This window comes from Xenia sp. Carnegie-2017, unplaced genomic scaffold (genome assembly GCF_021976095.1).
Source record: "Xenia sp. Carnegie-2017 unplaced genomic scaffold, XeniaSp_v1 HiC_scaffold_24, whole genome shotgun sequence".
NCBI classification, from domain to species: Eukaryota; Metazoa; Cnidaria; class Anthozoa; order Malacalcyonacea; family Xeniidae; genus Xenia; species Xenia sp. Carnegie-2017.
Genome location: NW_025813487.1, coordinates 1362606 through 1383411, shown reverse-complemented (window position 1 = coordinate 1383411; position 20806 = coordinate 1362606). Strand labels below are relative to the sequence as shown.

The window sequence follows — 20806 nt, the reverse complement described above, 5'->3', positions numbered from 1 at the left end:
TATTTTACGCTGTTATAAAGATAGTTTTTACCCACGGTTATATGTAGTATAGTACATGGGGGATATGAGTGCACTTTTAGTGCACTCGTACCCCCATGTACTATACTACTTTTTTCTTTGGCAATCTTCGCTGATTCTTCACTTTCTTCACCTATATTGTCTTTTGTATTGCCATTTGAAGAAGTCATAGAAGGCAAGTCATCTACAGCAACATTGTTCAACTCGTCTGAGTGATTTAAATGCTGTTATTAAAAGACTCCGAAACATTAGTGTCAACTGTTGTTTCGACTAAATATTGTTTTGCGTCGTCGTTCACAGCATCACTGAAACGATCAACAACATCTTTTACACTCTTCTCTTTAACCATTGATTCTTCATTCATGATAACTGTATCAATAACATCTTTATCTTTAACCTCTGTTAAAGATAAAGAAGGAACGGAGACTTCGCTATCTGTAAATGAAAGCCATCAAAGAAAATTGAAAAATAAGGATTGGTCAACAATATCGTCTGTAAACCAAGTTTTTGAAAACAAAACAAACACGTAACAGTTTTTTGCACAGGAGGGTTGATTATCTTGTAGGACAATTTCAGGGGGGGAGGGTCAAATTTCCAAAAACAAGTAGAAATGCTTCCTTACCGTTCACATCTTCAACTTTATCGTCGCCATGATGGATTTCACCATTTGGTAAAGGACTGATGTCAGTTTTCTTCTCCTTTTGGCTGATTTCTTCTGATTTAAAACTATCACTATCATCCTTTCTTCATTTCCATTTTCAGTCTATTGATATACAAAATGATGCAATATTATCAACATTGACATGTCTATTGATGTACAATATGATACAATATTATCAACATTGACATGTCTATTGATGTACAATATGATACAATATTATCAATATTGACATGTCTATTGATGTACAATATGATACAATATTATCAACATTGACATGTCTATTGATGTACAATATGATACAATATTATCAACATTGACATGTCTATTGATGTACAATATGATACAATATTATCAACATTGACATGTCTATTGATGTACAATATATCAACATTGACATGTTATTGATTACAATATGTCTATCAACATTGACATGACTTTGTTGTACAATATGATACAATATTATCCACATTGACACGTCTATTGATGTACAATATGATACAATATTATCAACATTGACATGTCTATTGATGTACAATATGATACAATATTATCAACATTGACATCTCTATTGATGTACGATATGATACAATATTATCAACATTGACATGTCTATTGATGAACAATATGATACAATATTATCAACATTGACATGTCTATTGATGTACAATACGATACAATATTATCAACATTGACATGTCTATTGATGTACAATACGATACATTATCAACATTGACTTGTCTATTGATGTACAACATGATACAAAAATATTTTGTTCATCAGAACAAAACTTACAGCTTGACTTTCCATTCTCTGAAACACAAGACTTATCATTTGCGTCAGTGTTGCCTTTGCTGTTGTTTGACTAATAAGACATTTACTGACAAGTTAAATGTTGTAAACTGTTCTAACTGCTTGAAGTAAAGTTCCTTCATGAACTTCACAAGTACTTGATGTAACAGCTGTTAGAAGAGCCTGTAAATATAGATAAAAAAACATAGACATTATAAAAATCAGATCATTTTCAACTGTCTACAGTTAACACATAGCCTTTTTTAATCTTGTTGGAATCCAATTATTCAATGTGATAATTAAAAAACTCTTGGCACAAAAAATGTAACAAACATAGGGATACATAACCCTGTTTAAATTCCTCAAGGATATATCATTTATCTCATTAAATACTTTAACAGTTTGATATTACTTTTTATAAATACCTTTATAAGTTGTATTTGAACATTTACATTAGTATTTATACCGGTAAAGCAAGTACAAATAGTCTCGATAATTCTGTCAATTAAACGTCTCTCTAGTTCAATGGAGTCTGGTGTATCACCAACTATATGACCATAAGCAATGAGTTTCTAAGAACAAAGAATGTTTGAAATACTCCAGTTTATAAAAGCAAAATACATAACCTAGATTTGTGAAGGAATACAAAATGCTGATAAAAAGACACATGTGAAATTGTGAGGCTTGGGGATGAGTACTGTTGATAGAGGAATAAAGAATGGTTGTGAAAAGACACATGTGAAGTTGTGAGGCTTGGGGATGAGTACTGTTGATAGAGGAATAAAGAATGGTTGTGAAAAGACACATGTGAAGTTGTGAGGCTTGGGGATGAGTACTATTGATAGAGGAATAAAGAATGGTTGTGAAAAGACACATGTGAAGTTGTGAGGCTTGGGATGAGTACTATTGATAGAGGAATAAAGAATGGTTGTGAAAAGACACATGTGAAGTTGTGAGGCTTGGGGATGAGTACTGTTAATAGAGGAATAAAGAATGGTTGTGAAAAGACACATGTGAAGTTGTGAGGCTTGGGGATGAGTACTGTTGATAGAGGAATAAAGAATGGTTGTGATAAAAAAAAAAGGGAAATTGTGAGGCTTGGGGATGAGTACTGTTGATAGAGGAATAAAGAATGGTTGTGAAAAGACACATGTGAAGTTGTGAGACTTGGGGATGAGTACTGTTGATAGAGGAATAAAGAATGGTTGTGAAAAGACACATGTGAAGTTGTGAGACTTGGGGATGAGTACTGTTGATACATAAGGTTGGCAATATTAACAATTTCTAGGAGAAATTTAGGAGGTAACTAAAAAAAGAAAGTACTGCAGGAACTTATTTTGTGCTATCAAATTGTAATAACTTAATAACAATGCAATGAAAGAGTTTACAATATTAAATCTATTTCTTACAACTAAAGACTCCAAGTGTCCTAACACATCAAAAAAAAAACAACTTACTTGTATACAGTCAAGTGCAATGGTGACAATCCTGTCACATTTTGTTTGACAAGCCAACTCAAAAGGAAGAAAATATTGATCTGCTGTAATGAATGTTTGCTGTCCAGGTAGTGGAGGTAGAGTTGCAGAAGAAACATTCCTGAAGATTTTATTATAAATAAATCAAAGCAACATTCTGGTTTATAAATGTAACTTTTGAACAATAAAACTTAGCAAATTTGTGCGCATGCGTAGTCTGGATATAACTGTGAATTTATTAAGATTCAAAGTTAGTAGCTTATTTTGGTCATGTTAAAATTGGAAAATTGGAAAGAAAATTGGGCAACTTTACATAATTAAACTTACTCTGTAGATTTTTCATTTCCTTGAACAGCGTTTATTTCCTCTAGAATAGATCAAAATCATAAAGCGATCATTTTGTAAAGCAACATTCCTGAACACAGCAGTACATTATATTCATTGCACACGTTGACATAGATTTCTTCATGTCAGTTAAGTACCGCGAATATTAATTAACGCAAAAATGCTCTACCTTTCCAAAGCTGTAGATTCGCTCCTGGAATCTCGGCCACAATAATAAAGACATATTTTAATCCTCAGAACAAGATCTTTAATCTGATACCAAATACGAGTATATTGCAGCGTGTTAACTAGTCCAAAACCCGGCATATTTAGACGTTAGTGAAATAATGCAACATGACAACTTGCCTATTAATTAACGCAAAAAGTCTCCACATTTCTCAAGCTGTAGATTCGCTCCTGGACTTTCGGCCACAATAATAAAGACATAATTGTAATCCTCATAGCAAGATCTTTAATCTGATACCAAATACGAGTATATTGCAGCGTGTTTACCGTATAAAAACCGTACTATCTTGAATCCTGTGGTACCTTCACAGTCGACTTTGCATGGCTGTTGATTCGCTCCACAAATTTGGGCCACAAAAGTAAAGATATATTTGAAATCCTCAGAAAACGTACTTTCGGATGTTATCAAACACAAGTATTTTCCAGCGTGTTTATATCTATTAATGAACAGAACTACATTAATTTTCCATTGAAATTACAAACTTGGAAACTAAAGTGCATTGGTTTCTCTGACAAAAACACTGTCTATTGCTGCATGAAGGCAAAATAGTTATTTGACAGTGTAGCTGAAGAAATTTATCAAGTTCTGTAGATATTATTGTGCATTACTTACAGTTTTTTGGAATTGTGTAATATATGTCATGAACAAGATATAATTTTTCAAAAATGCTAACCCCTTCGAGCACTACTACTCTTCTGTTTTGCTTAAACAACTTACAGCTACCAATACTAATTATTTATATGTACAAACTAACATTTGGGAATTAAATGATAAACAACTTGTTAAATCTTTGTATTTTACATCAAGCCTTTGAAATAGTTCCTTTTATCTCTTGGTAAAAAAATATTAATGAAAGACTTACAAATCAAGTTTCTCGAAAATAGTATTTTGTACAAAGAAACTAAATAATTGGAAAGGTCGCATGTTGAAGACAGACTTTGCTTCTTTGACTAGGTTGCTTGACCATGAGCAAATTTATATTTGTTTACAATTTGTTCAAAGAATTCTTTTTATTGATTTCTACTAATTCTTCATAAGACACAAAGAATTTCTTTGCCATCTATTTTTGCTTCTTCTACATTCAACTTCTTTGTAACCAATGCATCCGATGTGAATTTGTGGATCACCTGGAATCATACCAAGTATGGATTTAACGAGATGAGATGCTAATATGTTTAATTTTTCATGCATATTAATGATATAATCATAAGCTATTGTTGAACAAAAATTTCAAGGTAGAAACAAATCTTAGCACATTGTTCAACACACTACTTTTATCTTGGTTTTGAAGTATTAACCTGTTTACTATAACAATAAATACTTCATTTACAGAAACGCTAAGTAGTACTTTAAAATTGTTTGCATAAATCCAACTTTCCAATCCCATTATAATTGTCTACACTATACAGTCAGTCAAATTGAGCAGGCAAACAGTTTAATAGTTATTTTTATTATACAACATATACCATAGTTCCCATTAATTTTGCATGGCATTGCATTCAATTTCAACACAACTCTGTTGTAAACTTTCCCTTCGTCTTTTCAAAAAAAAACATGAACAAATTATGCCCCCTTTTTGGGAGGTAAACTCAATTCAAATCAGGAGAGTTTAGCTTGATGCCTTGATCATGATACAAGATGGATGCAAAACTCGATAAAAATTGACAGCTTCGCCACGTCTGGCGAGCGATTAAGTGAAGAACAAACAAGACTGGACCAAAATAACTTTAAATTAAAACTTAGTAGTAGAAACACTCTTCAAGTATCGTGTTAAAAACAAAATAGTAAAACTAATACTGTGCTACTTACCGGAGTCAAGAAATGTTCCCTTTTCTGTCGTTATTTCAGCATCCCCAAACCACAGAAGTTGGCAGTTTAATAAATAAAGTTTTAAAAAAGTGTTTATGTTAGGAAAATAAATAGTTTTGATGTTTTCTATACTCGCAATCGTGGTGGTCAAATCAGGGTGGGCGACAAAAATTTTATTTCATGAGCCCGCGTCTCTCCGCTGACTTTGACCACCAAAATCCGCCATGTTTTTGACCACGCGGCCGCGCGCTAATAATTTATACTAATTTTGTTGACGTTTCCCCCCCAGTTATTATAGAACTCAATGGGTGAATCCATTGAGTTCTATAATAACTGGAGAGGCTAACTTTACTGGGGCGAGATGCCAAAAAAATGGCGGCCAACGGACGTATTTCCGCTGAAATGATCGCTTTGCAGAAAAATAATATTCTCGACCTCCCCCGGATTGATGTTATTGATTTTCCCGCCTTCAGTTGAAAATTTCAAATGCAATTGCAAGCTGTATGATAAATAAACAATATTTTTCAAGGCCAAAACAATATTTTTTTCAAAAATACCTAATCGATGTTCAATTGTAGAATGTCGTAATATTGACAACGCGAAGGACATCGCTTTTCACAGGTGAGTTATTCACTTATTTTGTTTGTTCCTGAAAGATTGAATCGGCATTTATACAATTGAAAGCCCCAAAATGTGTAAGGCCTTATGAAAAAACATTGTCTTAAATACTGCATACACTGATGTTTTCCTGTGTGTTTTTTAAAAAATTCAACAAATTTGTTTATTTATTTGTTGAATCAACGCATGAAACAATAAATTTACTAATCTATTTCAAATAGTTTTCCTGACGAAGAAAAAACCCTGCACTTTTTTTGGAATGGGTAAATAGTATAAAGAAATGGTCGCCTCTCACAGTTCTAACTAAGTGGAGCAGAGTTTGCTCAGATCATTTTTCCGATAGCATGAAGAGAATATCAGGTAACAAAGTGTGTCTAGAAGATAAAGCTGTGCCCACATTATTTCAACAGGTGAAGGATGTTGAATGTACGAAGAGCACTGAAAAGGTGAGTCGTCATTTCTCTACTCATGATCACTCGTATTGTCTTAAGTCTCCCAGGAGACTGAAAAGACAATTGGAAGATGTTATAGACCGGGCAGAGTATTATAGAAAGATGTTAAAAGTGTCTAATATGGAAAAAAGTAGACTGAAAAAGAAGGTAAATGATTTATTGTCAATCATTGATTGCCTTAGAGATGATAAAATGATCAGCTCTGATCAAGCTGAACTTCTTAATGCTTCACTATCTGGGGTTCCTGAAGATATTTTGAGTCGTTTAGTGGCAAACACTCAGGGTAAAAAAGGTGCTCAATACCCCTCAGAATTGCAAGCTTTTGCACTAACTTTGAAATTTTACTCGCCTAAGGCTTATGATTATGTTCGTGAGAAGTTTAATTTAGCCTTACCTCATCCAAGAGTAATTCGATTTTGGTATAATTCCGTGGATGGTGACCCTGGTTTCACCAAGGATGCCTTGAATGCTTTGAAAGTGAAGGTTCAAGAATCAAAGAAAGATGGCAAGGAAGTCATATGTGCATTGATGCTGGATGAAATGTCAATCCGCAAACACGTAGAATGGGATGGTCAAAAAGTTTGTGGTTATGTTGACCTTGGTACTGGGATTGACGATGACATGGCTGTTGCTCTAGATTCATCTTGGAAAGTACCAGTTGGTTACTTCTTGGTAGATGGCCTCACTGCAGAAGTAAAAGCACATTTAACCAAGGAGTGTTTGATGCAGTTACATGATGTTGGTGTTAAAGTTGGAAGTTTAACGTGTGATGGTCCATCCACACATCTTGCAATGATGAAGTTGCTTGGAGTGAAACTTTCACTTAATGATTTCCAAGCATATTTTTTACATCCATCTGATTTAATGTTGAAAATTTATGCATTTTAGATCCTTGTCACATGATCAAGCTTGTCAGAGGAGCAATTTCTGAATTGAGAACTCTGAAGGATGAAAAGATGGTTTGGTAAGATGGCAATACCTAGTTGAGCTAGAAAACTGCAAGCCTCAGAAGGCTTGCGACTTGCCAACAAACTAAAGAAAGCTCACATAAACTGGAAGCCACAGAAAATGAAGGTAATTTAGCAGTGCAAGCACTCAGCTCGAGTGTTGCAGATGCTTTAGAGTTCAGTGAAGGTAAGCTCAAACTTCCACAGTTTAAAGGGTGTGATAAAACAGTCAAATTCATTCGAGTATTTGATCGCTTGTTTGACGTTTTGAATTCCAGGAATCCAATTGCTAAAAATTACAAAGCACCAATAAGGAAAGCGAATTACAAGCTGATAAAAACCTTCTTGGATGAAGCAAGGCAATACGTCTTAAATCTGAAGGGTGCTGATGGAAAGTCGATTTTTTCCCATAAGAGGAAAACAGGATTCTTGGGGTTTCTGTTGTGCATTGAAGCAGTGCAAGGGCTTGGTGATGATCTTGTTATAAGTGTAAATTCTCCCCTTAAATATTTGCTTACTTATAAGACAAGTCAAGATCATTTAGAATTGTTTTTTTCAGCTGTGCGAGCGTCAGGAGGTTGGAACAACAACCCGAAATCTCGACAGTTCAAAGCAGCGTACAAGCAGTTGTTGATGCGACATAACATTAAAGGAGGTCATGGAAATTGTGTTGCTCAGGATGGTACCGAAATTCTAAGTAGACTAGAAGATCGGTGTGAGAGTGAACAAATGTCGGCAGATATTTCCGATGTAAATACTGCAAGAAGATACGATCTAGAACTGCGTGGGCCAGAACAAACTGACCACGATTACAGCGACACCTCAAACTACATTCAGCTTTCAGACTACAAGGAGGCAGCAATATCGTATATTGCTGGGTATGTCGCAAAAATGGTGAAAAGGAAGATCCATTGTGATGATTGTATGGATGCTCTGACATCATCTAAAGAAAGAGCACCAGAACTATTTGTGGCATGGAAGAGCAACGGTGGTTTAAAAATACCAACTGACGATCTTCTGAAAATGTGTCAGGAAACAGAGAAATGTGTAATGAGGATGGTAAATTCCTGCCATGGTGGCTTGCCACATGCAGCAGCAAACATATCGAGTGCAATTGCTGCGACGATATTATCTGTGTGTGTAGAGAAAAAAGTTTTTAGCATGTTAGCATGTTACAGATAATCATGCTTATAAACTGATAAAGTGTTGTGCTGAGGCATTTGTGAAAATAAGAATGCATGACTTGACCAAAACGCAAAACGATAAGTTGCATGGTCAGAAAATTCGTAAAAAGCTGTCTAAGCTTGTGTTGTTCAATCATCAGTAGATTGAACGTTGCCTGGACACTATTGTGTTTTCGAGGCTTTGCCTGTGCCTAGAAATGGAATTTTTCATTTGACTATTCCATTTTTTTGAGGCTGTAGGCGTCCTGGCACATAGCAATATGTGTTTCGAGGAGAAATTTAATGGTGCCTGCACATTTGTGTTCGAGGCTTAAAAATGTAACATGAAATTATAACCTAGTTTACGTAACTAAACAATTAAAAAGAATGAGAAGTAATTCGAAATGCAAGTCTTTTATGTGAGTATTCCTCTACAACATAGTAGAACATAAAACAACAATAGCACAATATTCATTTTGAACTATTTTTTTTATACAGAAAAAAATACTCAACAAAACAGCCCAATTGTACGACATAAGAAAACTATTTTGTGGTCCTAACATTGATAGCACTTTCCTGGCACATAGCAATACGTGTTTCGACAAGAAATGTAATGGTTCCTGCACACTTGTGTTCGAGGCTTAATATTGCAACATGAAATTATAACCTAGTTTACGTAACTAAACAATTAAAAAGAATGAAAAGTAATTCGAAATGCAAGTCTTCTATGTGAGTATTCCTCTACAACATAGTACAATATAGAACAACAATAGCACAATATTCATTTTGAACTATTTTTTATAGAGAAAAAAATACTCAACAAAACAGCCCAATTGGACGACTTAAGAAAACTATTTTGCGATCCTAACATTGATAACACTTTCAATCAGATCGAGCGTTGTAGTAAGTGCTTTTTTCAAAATTAAAGCAGTCTGTCAATTGATAAATGCATTGTTAACGTTCTTTTAAAAATAAACGCTACTCAATATTAAACGCACGTGTTTAACTTACAGGTGACATTATGAATATTGCCGGGATGATCTGAATGCGGAAGTCCTTGAACAACGTTCATGATGCGTAACATTTTATCTTTAACATTTTTGTACCTTATAGTTCAATGAGTTCACATTGTTTATATAGTTTCTTGACTTGTAAAAAGCCAATGGTTAAACTTCGAATAACTTGAAAAAAAATTTAGAAGAATGTTACTTGAATGCAGTGGTGGGACTTGAGTCCCGAGAATGGAGAGGGGGAACGTTGCAAAATTTGATTTGCCCAGCAATAACGTAGTGTAATTTTGTTTGTTAATACCAGCCAAATCGCTTTTTACTTAGTTATGAGTTGATCCAAACGTCATCGCTAATATTTGCCGTTTTAATTTCCGAAAAATTACATGCTTTGCTCAACAAAACTGCTAACTTTTGAAGGGAGAGGCTGAGCCACCACATATCAATCCCTCTCCAGGATTTACACCCTGTTTCAACGTTACTGATACAGCAATTTACGATTTGTGCACGCTAAATTTACATGTATATTATCATGGGAATCATCTCTTACAAACTATAAAAAACTTTAAAATTCAATGCAATATTTAGTTCTTCATAGTTAAAAAAAAGTTTGATTTGTTAACCAATCAGAATACAGCATTGGCGTTTGTCATTTGCATTTTTTTCCCGCTTTTTTTAAATACTATAAATATTTTTAAAACTTGTCTGAATTTTCCTTTGCTTATTTCTTGTTTTTATTGTATTTGCCAACTTTCTATTGTGGTCCATGGATGAAAAAGAGGTTAGTACAGATCAATAATTTAATAATTTCTGATCTGAAAAGCTTTATATGAAGCTTTCAGCATGGAAGTAAACAAAAAGTGATTCATTTACATGGTTTAAATCCCTTCTTGCAAAATATCTATTTACACTTTATCGTTTTTTGCATACAAAAACACCAGATGCTAGATTATACAGATGAGGAAAAAGCAATGGACACTGGTATCAAATGTGTATAAAATTTGTTTTTGTTTTGAAAACTGAAAATCACTCAAATAGTTCAATTGCATTCAAAACAGGTCAGGAAACTGAAGAGGAAGATAATGAAAATGCAAGTGTGTATTTAGCCAAAAATGGTTATACTGTTTAATGATTGTTTTTTGCTTTATTACACAATACAACAATGCATCAAAATGTGCTAAAAATCTACTACTATTTGAGGTGGCTCCAATTCTGAAAACCAAAAAAATAAAGAAGGTAAACAGTGCTTTGTATACAATACTGTTCTCATTCATATATGATATATGCCCATCAGCTCTCACATGATACTTTTGTCTTTTCACCTGAGCCTTTTCACCATGAGTCTTTTCACCAAGAGTCTTTTAACCTGAAATTTAATCATACACATAACAAATCAAACAGCACCTAACAAACGATTTGTTTATGTAGAAAGCAATGTCGAAGCAAAAAGTTCATTTAAAGGTGTGGTATAGTGTATACATGTACTAATTGCCTTTGATGCCTGGCTGATAATTGCCATTGTTTTTTTAATGAAGGAAGATGCTATAATTGTGGCCACAAAGGCCACAAAATGAATGAATGTAAGAAAAGTAATGACAAAAAATGAAATAACATTTCTTTCATGACAATTGTAATTGACAATTATATACTTTTTTTTGTATAGAGTTTAATCGTATGAGAAGAAGTAAGTTTGATTGACCTATTGATAAAACATCAGCTTGATTAGATGGTTGAAAACTTCAAGTTGCATGCATTATTGTTAATAGAATTAAGTTAATGACACAAACAAATAAAAAGTGTTATGAACTACAGCTTTCTTATGAATATTTAACAGGACGACGTTGCTATATATGCAAAAGATTGGGCCATGTTGCCAAGCAGTGTAGGGAAGGAAACCTACCAGTCAAAAACGTGCTGAACAATTGCAGCAACTGTACAATAAACCTTACAAGGAAATAAATTTTAAATATTTTTTTTTTGTCATTTAGTCATCTTTAGCAGAAATACAAAAAGATTATATATTGCTTTTTTTCTCAAAACTTCATTAAAAGAAAATTCTTATTGCAAATATGTTGTGTAACTTAGTCTGATTGCACTAACATACATTACCACATTGACATAAATATGACTATAGAGTACTCTTTAAGAGTTAAGTAAAGAACAAATTCTGAAGAAACAAGACATCTTGAGATTTAAAAATGTGAATCAAAACAAGACGTGAACTGTAAATTTTCGATTTATTTCAAAGTCATCCACAGACAGAATGATAATCCAAACCATGCATACACATATATTAAGAAATGGTTTGTTAACACGGGACTTAAGGCTAGCAAAGAATTACAACTCTTCTCTTAAATTACAATACACTCATTCCACCAGTCTGGTCTCTTGTTTCAATTCATCCTTTTAAAATATGACAGCACTTCCAACTCCGCTTTCGTAAATATCAAACTATTTAATTTCTATTGCTTGACTTTCGTTACTTAATTCATGCATTGTAAATATATATGTGTATGCATTGTTTGGATTATCATTCTGTCTGAGGATGACTTTGAAATAAATCGAAATTTTACAGTTCACTTCGCGTTTTGTTTTCATTCACATTTTTTTCATCTCGAGATATCTCGTTTCTTCAGAATTTGTTTTTTACTATCTTTTTTTAAATTGTCGGCTGGACATGGCTTTAAGACTTTCTCCTTACCTTGAAAAGAGACCACATCGTCCACATCGTGCACATGTACATTAGACACGATGTTTAAACACGTTCAAAGAGTTCTTTCGTACATAGTTTATAGTTAATAGCTTTCCTCGCAGGAGCCGATGACTGGAAAGCAAGCACAGTTGACTCGCTGTTACGAATTGTAGGTTTTTATCGTGATTTTCATCAAAAAATTGCTAGCCGAATCCCAAATACACACATACATTTTCCTCACTCTTTCTTCAGGAGGGAGTGGGAAATTGTGAAATTTTCGGAAAAGCGGTCAATTTCGGTAAATCTCAGCGGCAACGGACGAAATCCGCCATTTTTTTTACAACATCAGATATCGAAGGCCGCGCTTGAGATAGCCGCTCCAGTTATTATAGAACTCAATGGCCTGGACCCCGTGGTCAAAAACATGGCGGTAATGGCGGATTTTGGTGGTTAAAACTTCCACTTTAAAATTTTTTTTCAATATTCACTCCCTCCTGATTTCTAATACTGTTTGTATGAACGAAAACAAGTGAGAAAAAAACAATTACGATGCCGACAGCATATCATGTGAAAATAATGCTTCAGCATTGCGTGAAAAACACAGTTCAGACACACATCAAAATAAAGAAGATCGACGGTAGAGAAACGCATATTTTGGATGTAACATTTAAGTTATTTTATGACATTTTAGCCTTTAAAAAGTGAAAATCAAACGGCATTCGTTACTAGACCTGTCAATCTCGTCAAACTTATACATTATTTCATGCTTTTGTGTGTTTGACTGTTTGTAAACAGTTTGGTGCACCTATTTTTCTTGCTTCAAATGGATAAATCTGTGTAAAAATGCTCCTAAGGAAGCGAGAAAATGTTTGCTTCAGTCCTACGACATAAGTCAACTGAAAGTTTACCATGGATAAGTATCATATGTGTATTGTCATTACCTGATAAATCTACTGAAAACTCATAAAGAAAGTATGTTGAACTAGAAGAGCTACAAAAAAGAAAAAAATTCAAAACACCATGACACTGTTGCTTGGTAATTTGTATTTTGTAAACAGCTTGGCAGAATCTTGGATATATTACTGAACAGAACTACATTAATTTTCCATTGAAATTACAAACTTGGAAACTAAAGTGCTTCTCTGACAAAAACACTGTCTATTGCTGCATGAAGGCAAAATAGTTATTTGACAGTGTATGTGAAGAAATTTATCAAGTTCTATAGATATTATTGTGCATTACTTACAGTTTTTTTGGAATTGTGTAATATACGTCATGAACAAGATATAATTTCTCAAAAATGCTAACCCCTTTGAGCACTACTACTCTTCTGTTTTGCTTAAACAACTTACAGCTAACAAAACTAACATTTGGGAATTAAATGATAAACAACTTGTTAAATCTTTGTATTTTACATCAAGCCTTTGAATTAGTTCCTTTTATCTCTTGGTAAAAAAATATTAATGAAAGACTTGCAAATCAAGTTTCTCGAAAATAGTATTTTGTACAAAGAAACTAAATAATTGGAAAGGTCACATGTTGAAGACAGACTTTGCTTCTTTGACTAGGTTGCTTGACCAAGAGCAAATTTAAATTTGTTTACAATTTGTTTAAAGAATTTTTTTATTGATTTCTACTAATTCTTCATAAGACACAAAGAATTTCTTTGCCATCTATTTTTGCTTCTTCTACATTCAACTTCATTGTAACCAATGCATCCAATGTGAATTTGTGGATCACCTGGAATCATACCAAGTATGGATTTAATGAGATGAGACAATAATATGTTTAATTTTTCATGCATATTAATGATATAATCTTAAGCTACTGTAGAACAAAAATTTCAAGGTAGAAACAAATCTTAGCACAATGTTCAACACACTACTTTCATCTTGGTTTTGAAGTATTAACCTGTTTACTATAACAATAAATACTTCATTTACAGAAACGCTAAGTAGTACTTTAAAATTGTTTGCATAAATCCAACTTTCCAATCTCATTATAATTGTCTACACCATACAGTCAGTCAAATTGAGCAGGCAAATAGTTTAATAGTTATTTTTATTATACAACATATACCATGGTTCTCATTAATTTTGCATGGCACTGCATTCAATTTCAACACAACTCTGTTGTAAACTTTCCCTTCATCTTTTAAAAAAAAACATGAACAAATTATGCCCCATGTTCGGGAGGTAAACTCAATTCAAATCAGGAGAGTTTAGCTTGATGCCTTGATCATGATACAAGATGGATGCAAAACTCGATAAAAATTGACAGCTTCGCCACGTCTGGCGAGCGATTAAGTGAAGAACAAACAAGACTGGACCAAAATAACTTTAAATTAAAACTTAGTAGTAGAAACACTCTTCAAGTATCGTGTTAAAAACAAAATAGTAAAACTAATACTGTGCTACTTCGCTATTTCAGCATCCGCAAACCAAACAAGTTGGCAGTTTAATAAATAAAGTTTTAAAAAAGTGTTTATGTTAGGAAAATAAATAGTTTTGATATTTTCTATACTCGCAATTGTGGTGGTCAAATCAGGGTGGGCGACAAAAATTTTATTTCATGAGCCCGCGTCTCTCCGCTGACTTTGACCACCAAAATCCGCCATGTTTTTGACCACGCGGCCGCGCGCTAATAATTTATACTAATTTTGTTGACGTTTCTCCTCCAGTTATTATAGAACTCAATGCTAGAAACAGGAAACATTGAGTTGTCGTACTTCATGTAAGAAAAGATATAATATCTTTTAACAAAGGCTCCTTTGATGAGGTATAGGCTTCTCTGCTCTAGGTTAAATTAATTTCTCATTTGGCATTTTCGGTTTTTTGTTAAGTACTTTCAGTAACATGTGTTAGTTAAGTTGTAAAGGTTACAAACGTCGGTATCTTTGGTTAAAATGGTTGAACGAGCATACAGATTTTGTTCGAGTGGTCTCCTTTGATTTTGGTAAAACCTTTAATTCAGTTTCAAATAACGTCGTAGTTTAAAATTTTTCTTTTCTAATCTGACTCCAGTTACTTGATGTCTCTTGCTTTTTTGTTGATCGCATAAGTTTTTATGCTTCGTGCAATTACTTAGCGACATTTTTTTCTCTCAGAAATTCAATGAACGCTTTTTAAAATAGACTATTTTGTTGTAATTTTTCTTCAGAAACTGAAATATTTTAGTATGCATTTAAAAAAAAAATAACTAGTGAAAACCAGCTATTTACTTGCAGCACTTGGCCTCTTATATTGACAACAAAAAATTGAAAGATTTAATCACAAAATCCTAGTTTAAACTTGATTTTTTTATTTATCTTCAAATTGTAAAAATAGACCACCGTGATCCATTATAATAACCTCATATTCATGCACACTAAATTTAAAACTTGTCAACTCTAATTACGAACTTTAAAACCTGGATCATATTTCTCCATTCTCCTCTTTTGTATTTGCCCCTTTTCCATATTTGTAGAATGTAGTCCGTCTTCATAGTCCAACATAAATGTTCATACATGTTATACAATGTTCTTTTAATAACTTTTTATCATTCCATTTGTGGTGTAACCTCAACACTTAACCAATACAGTACAGACGTCATGGACATCCTTTCTGAACATATTTCCGATTCTAAATTTGACCTTTTTAGTCGCGAATAGTAAAATCCTTCACACTACGAAAGCTTAACAAGACCTGTTAAATTCTTCCATATATTTCTTACTTCGCCTGTTCGCCAGTAAATACACAGTACTTACATTTCCTCTCTATAAAGTTAAAGCAACTTGACTGACGTTAAAGTAAACACATACCAATTTAAATACTTTAACACTTCTTAAATCGACGTCACGATAAAATGTTTTATTTTTATTGGCTCGAGGTGCATATGACCTTTCAAACATAAAATAATTAATCCTCTAGCGTCTTTGAACAAAATTTTTACGCCCGTTTCAAACATCGAACTTTATATTTGTGAACTAAAATAAGGCCCTGTTTACTGTACAGAATTGCTATCGTTGCAGGTTAAATTTTCTTTGTATTAAAAGTCAGTGATATCGTTAAATGCAAAAAAAACACAATTAAATTGACTAAAATCTATCAACTTAATAAGTATTTACTCCAAGCTGTTACCTCTTGAACCCAAATGAAGATATCTTGATGGGCAAATCTGGTACATAGTGTAAACGCAGCCAAAGCCTTAAATTTTGTCAAATGAAGCCTCAATGTTTTTATCGTGATTTTCATCGAAAAATTGCTTGCCGAATCCCAAATACTACACACATACATTTTCCTCACTCTTTCCTCAGGAGGGAGTGGGAAATTGTGAAATTTTCGGAAAAGCGGTCAATTTCGGTAGTCTCAGCGGCAACGGACGAAATCTGCCATTTTTTTGGCATCATCAGATATCTAAGGCCGCGTTGAGATAGCCGCTCCAGTTATTACAGAACTCAATGCTTGTACCCAGCTCTTAAGTGCGCATCTTTTGCGTCCGCCATTACTCCAGCCAGATAAACTGGCCAGAATGTATATAGATTAACATTATGAAGAGTTGTTTTTCGAAAATTTGACGAATATACAAGAAACAGTTTGAAGAAATATACAGTACAGTAACTTTAAAAGTTTCATCACTGAATCTTTAATGCTTCAGTACAGGACAAAATTTTTACGCCCGTTTCAAACATCGAACTTTATATTTGTGAACTAAAATAAGGCCCTGTTTACTGTACAGAATTGCTATCGTTGCAGGTTAAATTTTCTTTGTATTAAAAGTCAGTGATATCGTTAAATGCAAAAAAAACACAATTAAATTGACTAAAATCTATCAACTTAATAAGTATTTACTCCAAGCTGTTACCTCTTGAACCCAAATGAAGATATCTTGATGGGCAAATCTGGTACATAGTGTAAACGCAGCCAAAGCCTTAAATTTTGTCAAATGAAGCCTCAATGTAACATGATCATGCAATTAAGAAAGAAAAGATGTTTCATGTTTTTACACAGGCTTATGTAAACCGAGGAGAACTTTGGGAGAACTCAAAAGCAGATCAGTGCAAACCGGAGACGGAAGGTTGAGGGTTGCATCTGCTCGAGAGGTTGCCCTAATTTTATTACTCTGTCCTTAGTTATCCCTCCCTTTTTGTAAAGTAAGAAAAACTTAAAAACTTAAGATTTTAAAATTTTAAATTAGAGAAGAACTTGTAAACACAGTTAGCATTAATTCATGTCAATATTTTACTGTATATAATCTACTTATATTTAAATAAACTATCACTGTATCACATTACTACCATATATGGTGTATCATATACATAATATTGTCACTAATACTGAAGATGACATCATAAGATGCTGAAACATGTTTATTTTGGAAAATTCCAATGTTTACCTTAGTTGTTTATCAATCAGTAAAAGACAACAAAATGTACGCTAATCTTACATGTTTTTTCATAAGATGCCCCAAACTTAGAACTACAAAAATCTGTGAACTGTTTAAAGCACAAGGATCTTTAAAATCATTATTAAAATGTTTCTTCAGAATAGTGACCAGGGATATACCAAGCGGAAATCAAATTCATATTATAAATAATAAATCCCAAGGATAAGTGGAATTCACAAGAAAACTCCATGTCTGTATACTTTGTGATTGTGTGTGTTTTTTATTTCTTTCGTGATTTCCACTTATCCCATTTCATACCATCTTATCCCACTTTAACTTTGACCTTTTTCATCCCCCATATAATTTAATATTATGTAAATAGCTATTATATACATAAATGCCTTTATACTTGTCATTCAATAACCAGGACAAGCAGACAATTTCAAATAATATAAAATAAAGCAAATTCCGAAGAGGGACATCTCGTTTTCTTGATATTCAAGATATTACAAGAGTTTGAAACAAAATAATGTGTAATATTTCGTCTTTATTCCAAAGACATCATCAGACTTATGGTTTAGATGATTGGAAGATGTTATTGACCAGGCAGAGTCTTAAAAAATGATAATGCGGTAAAGATAATTGATTTATTGTCTGCCCTATCCAGAGTTATTTAATTTGATCATGGTCAAATTCTATGGATGGACACAATGGATTCACTAAGGATTCCTTGAATGCTTTGAAGTTAAAGTTCATGATCCAAAGAAAGATGGCAAGAAGGTTGTGTGTGTTTTGATGCTTAATGAAATGTCAATTCACAAACATGTACAATGGAAGGCCATAAAGTTTGTGTCGATGTAAACATTTGTACTGAGATTGATGATGAGTTGATGCAGAGGTGAAGCTTCAAACTGTATAAGCCATTGGGTTTTATATAACTTAATGTTTAAATCATGTCATATCTTGATGAGCTTTAAATCATAGTTTTTGCTTCAAGAAACAGTTTGATCTTTATCAAAATATTTTAGTTGAGTGTTGTTTGAATGTTACTAATATCTAATGCACTATACTGAAGCATTAAAGATTCAGTGATGAAACTTTTAAAGTTACTGTACTGTATATTTCTTCATTATTACAGTTTTTGCTTCAAGAAACAGTTTGAGCTTATTTTCCTATTAGAGTACAGAATGGAGATTTATCATATGCATTATTGCTACTTTTTTAAAGAAAAGTTTTTCACTTTTCAAAGCTTTTCTACAAATTTTTTGCTTCTTATTTTTTATCATGAGATTGATGATATAGAGGAAATATAATACAATAATATTCTAATTTCTAAAAAGCTTCTAAGCTTCTAGCATAAAAGTACACTATAGGTATGTAATTCATTTGGTTTTATTGCCTTGCTATGACATATCCACTTGCACTTCATCATTCTTGTATGAAGAAAACACCAAATGTGGATACTCAGAGAACAAAATGCACTAACAACTGCTTATGAAATTTATTATTGAGGTGAAAACTGTGTTAATCATTCAAATTATAGTGCACTTTTATTGCAAATATAGGAAAAACAAAACAAAGCAAAAAAGAAAGGTAGAAGTATTAAAACTACAAATGAATTATAAGCACCATTGGAAGCATAAGTGTTTTGATAATTATTTGCATTTTGCCCAATTCATATATTAATACAACAAAATCAAAATGTGCTACAACTTTACAAGTATTTGATGCACTTGCACTTCAGAACATCACAAAAAGATCACTTAAAATAATTTCTATACAATATTGTTTGTTTTCATTTACCAAACCTATGCAATCTTGAGTGTTTTTGAAATTTCATATGAAACTCAATTACAGAAAATCCGTAAATATCCAGAGATTTAATATGTACTTTTTTAAAGAAACAAGTAAAAATCCTACAATTGTGGCGAAAAAAGCCATTGCCCATTGCATGAAAAGTAGCAAAATAGCAATGATAACAAATAAGCTAACTTCTCTCTCGTGAACCACTGTGGAGATGAACTATGATATACTTTTTTGTATAGAGTAAAGAGTTTAATCGATCAAACAAGTTTGACGCTGGTAAGAAAACGACGCACATCTGCATTCATACATGTGTAGCCGACATATAGGTCTTTCGTCGATAGTTATAAATGCATCCTCGTAGGAGCAGATAACTGACAACCACAGTTGACTCGCTGTTACGAATTGCCGGTTTTTATCGTGATTTTCATCGAAAAATTGCTTGCCGAATCCCAAATACTACACACATACATTTTCCTCACTCTTTCCTCAGGAGGGAGTGGGAAATTGTGAAATTTTCGGAAAAGCGGTCAATTTCGGTAGTCTCAGCGGCAACGGACGAAATCTGCCATTTTTTTGGCATCATCAGATATCTAAGGCCGCGTTGAGATAGCCGCTCCAGTTATTATAGAACTCAATGCTTGTACCCAGCTCTTAAGTGCGCATCTTTTGCGTCCGCCATTACTCCTGCCAGATAAACTGGCCAGAATGTATATAGATTAACATTATGAAGAGTTGTTTTTCGAAAATTTGACGAATTTAAATTCACTTATGGACAAAATTTTTAATGCCAGCGGATAGGATACCAAGCATATGAGGTGAGAGACAGTTTTGCTGTAAAATACGTTCGTCAAATATAATTTTACGGGTTTTATAGTTTCTTGCCTTGAATTATATGCGAGATCCATGTTTAGAAAGTCTCTTATATTGAACGGCAGTTGCCCTAAGAATTTATAATTTAGGACAAAAGTAATAAATATGTTTAGTGTGATTCCATTTCTGTATTTTCTAGTAAAGAGTTTCCTATTAGAATGGTCAACGGATTTGATAGAAGCGATAAAACGACCTACTGTGCGTGAAGAACGTTCTTCAGATGAAGACGTTATTAGTATAAAATTTGGACTAAACTAATTTATATTTGATTCTTGAATCGGGGCTTTTTATTTGCAATGTAGCTTGTCTGCATAATTGTAATTGAAAGTTTTTATTTGTATTTGTATATTGAGTTCCTATGGCTATCTGTCTGTCAAATTTGTATTAACTTACAAATAAAGATGTTTTTTGTTGTCTTATTTTTAATAAACAATATATGAAGTTACAATTTTTTAAAGAATGAAGTTATTGATAAATTGTTACAATTAAATTAACAACTTTACCATTATGTCAAACATATTGTCAAGCTTCTACAGCTTACCTCTTTGGCTCTTTGGTTAAACT

General features: G+C 33.1%; 1 pseudogene; it reads right to left on the bottom strand.

Moving 5' to 3' along the window:
* Positions 1 to 1471: 1471 nt before the first annotated feature.
* The window catches only part of LOC124451191, a 70136-nt pseudogene continuing 50801 nt past the window's right edge, over positions 1472 to 20806 (bottom strand).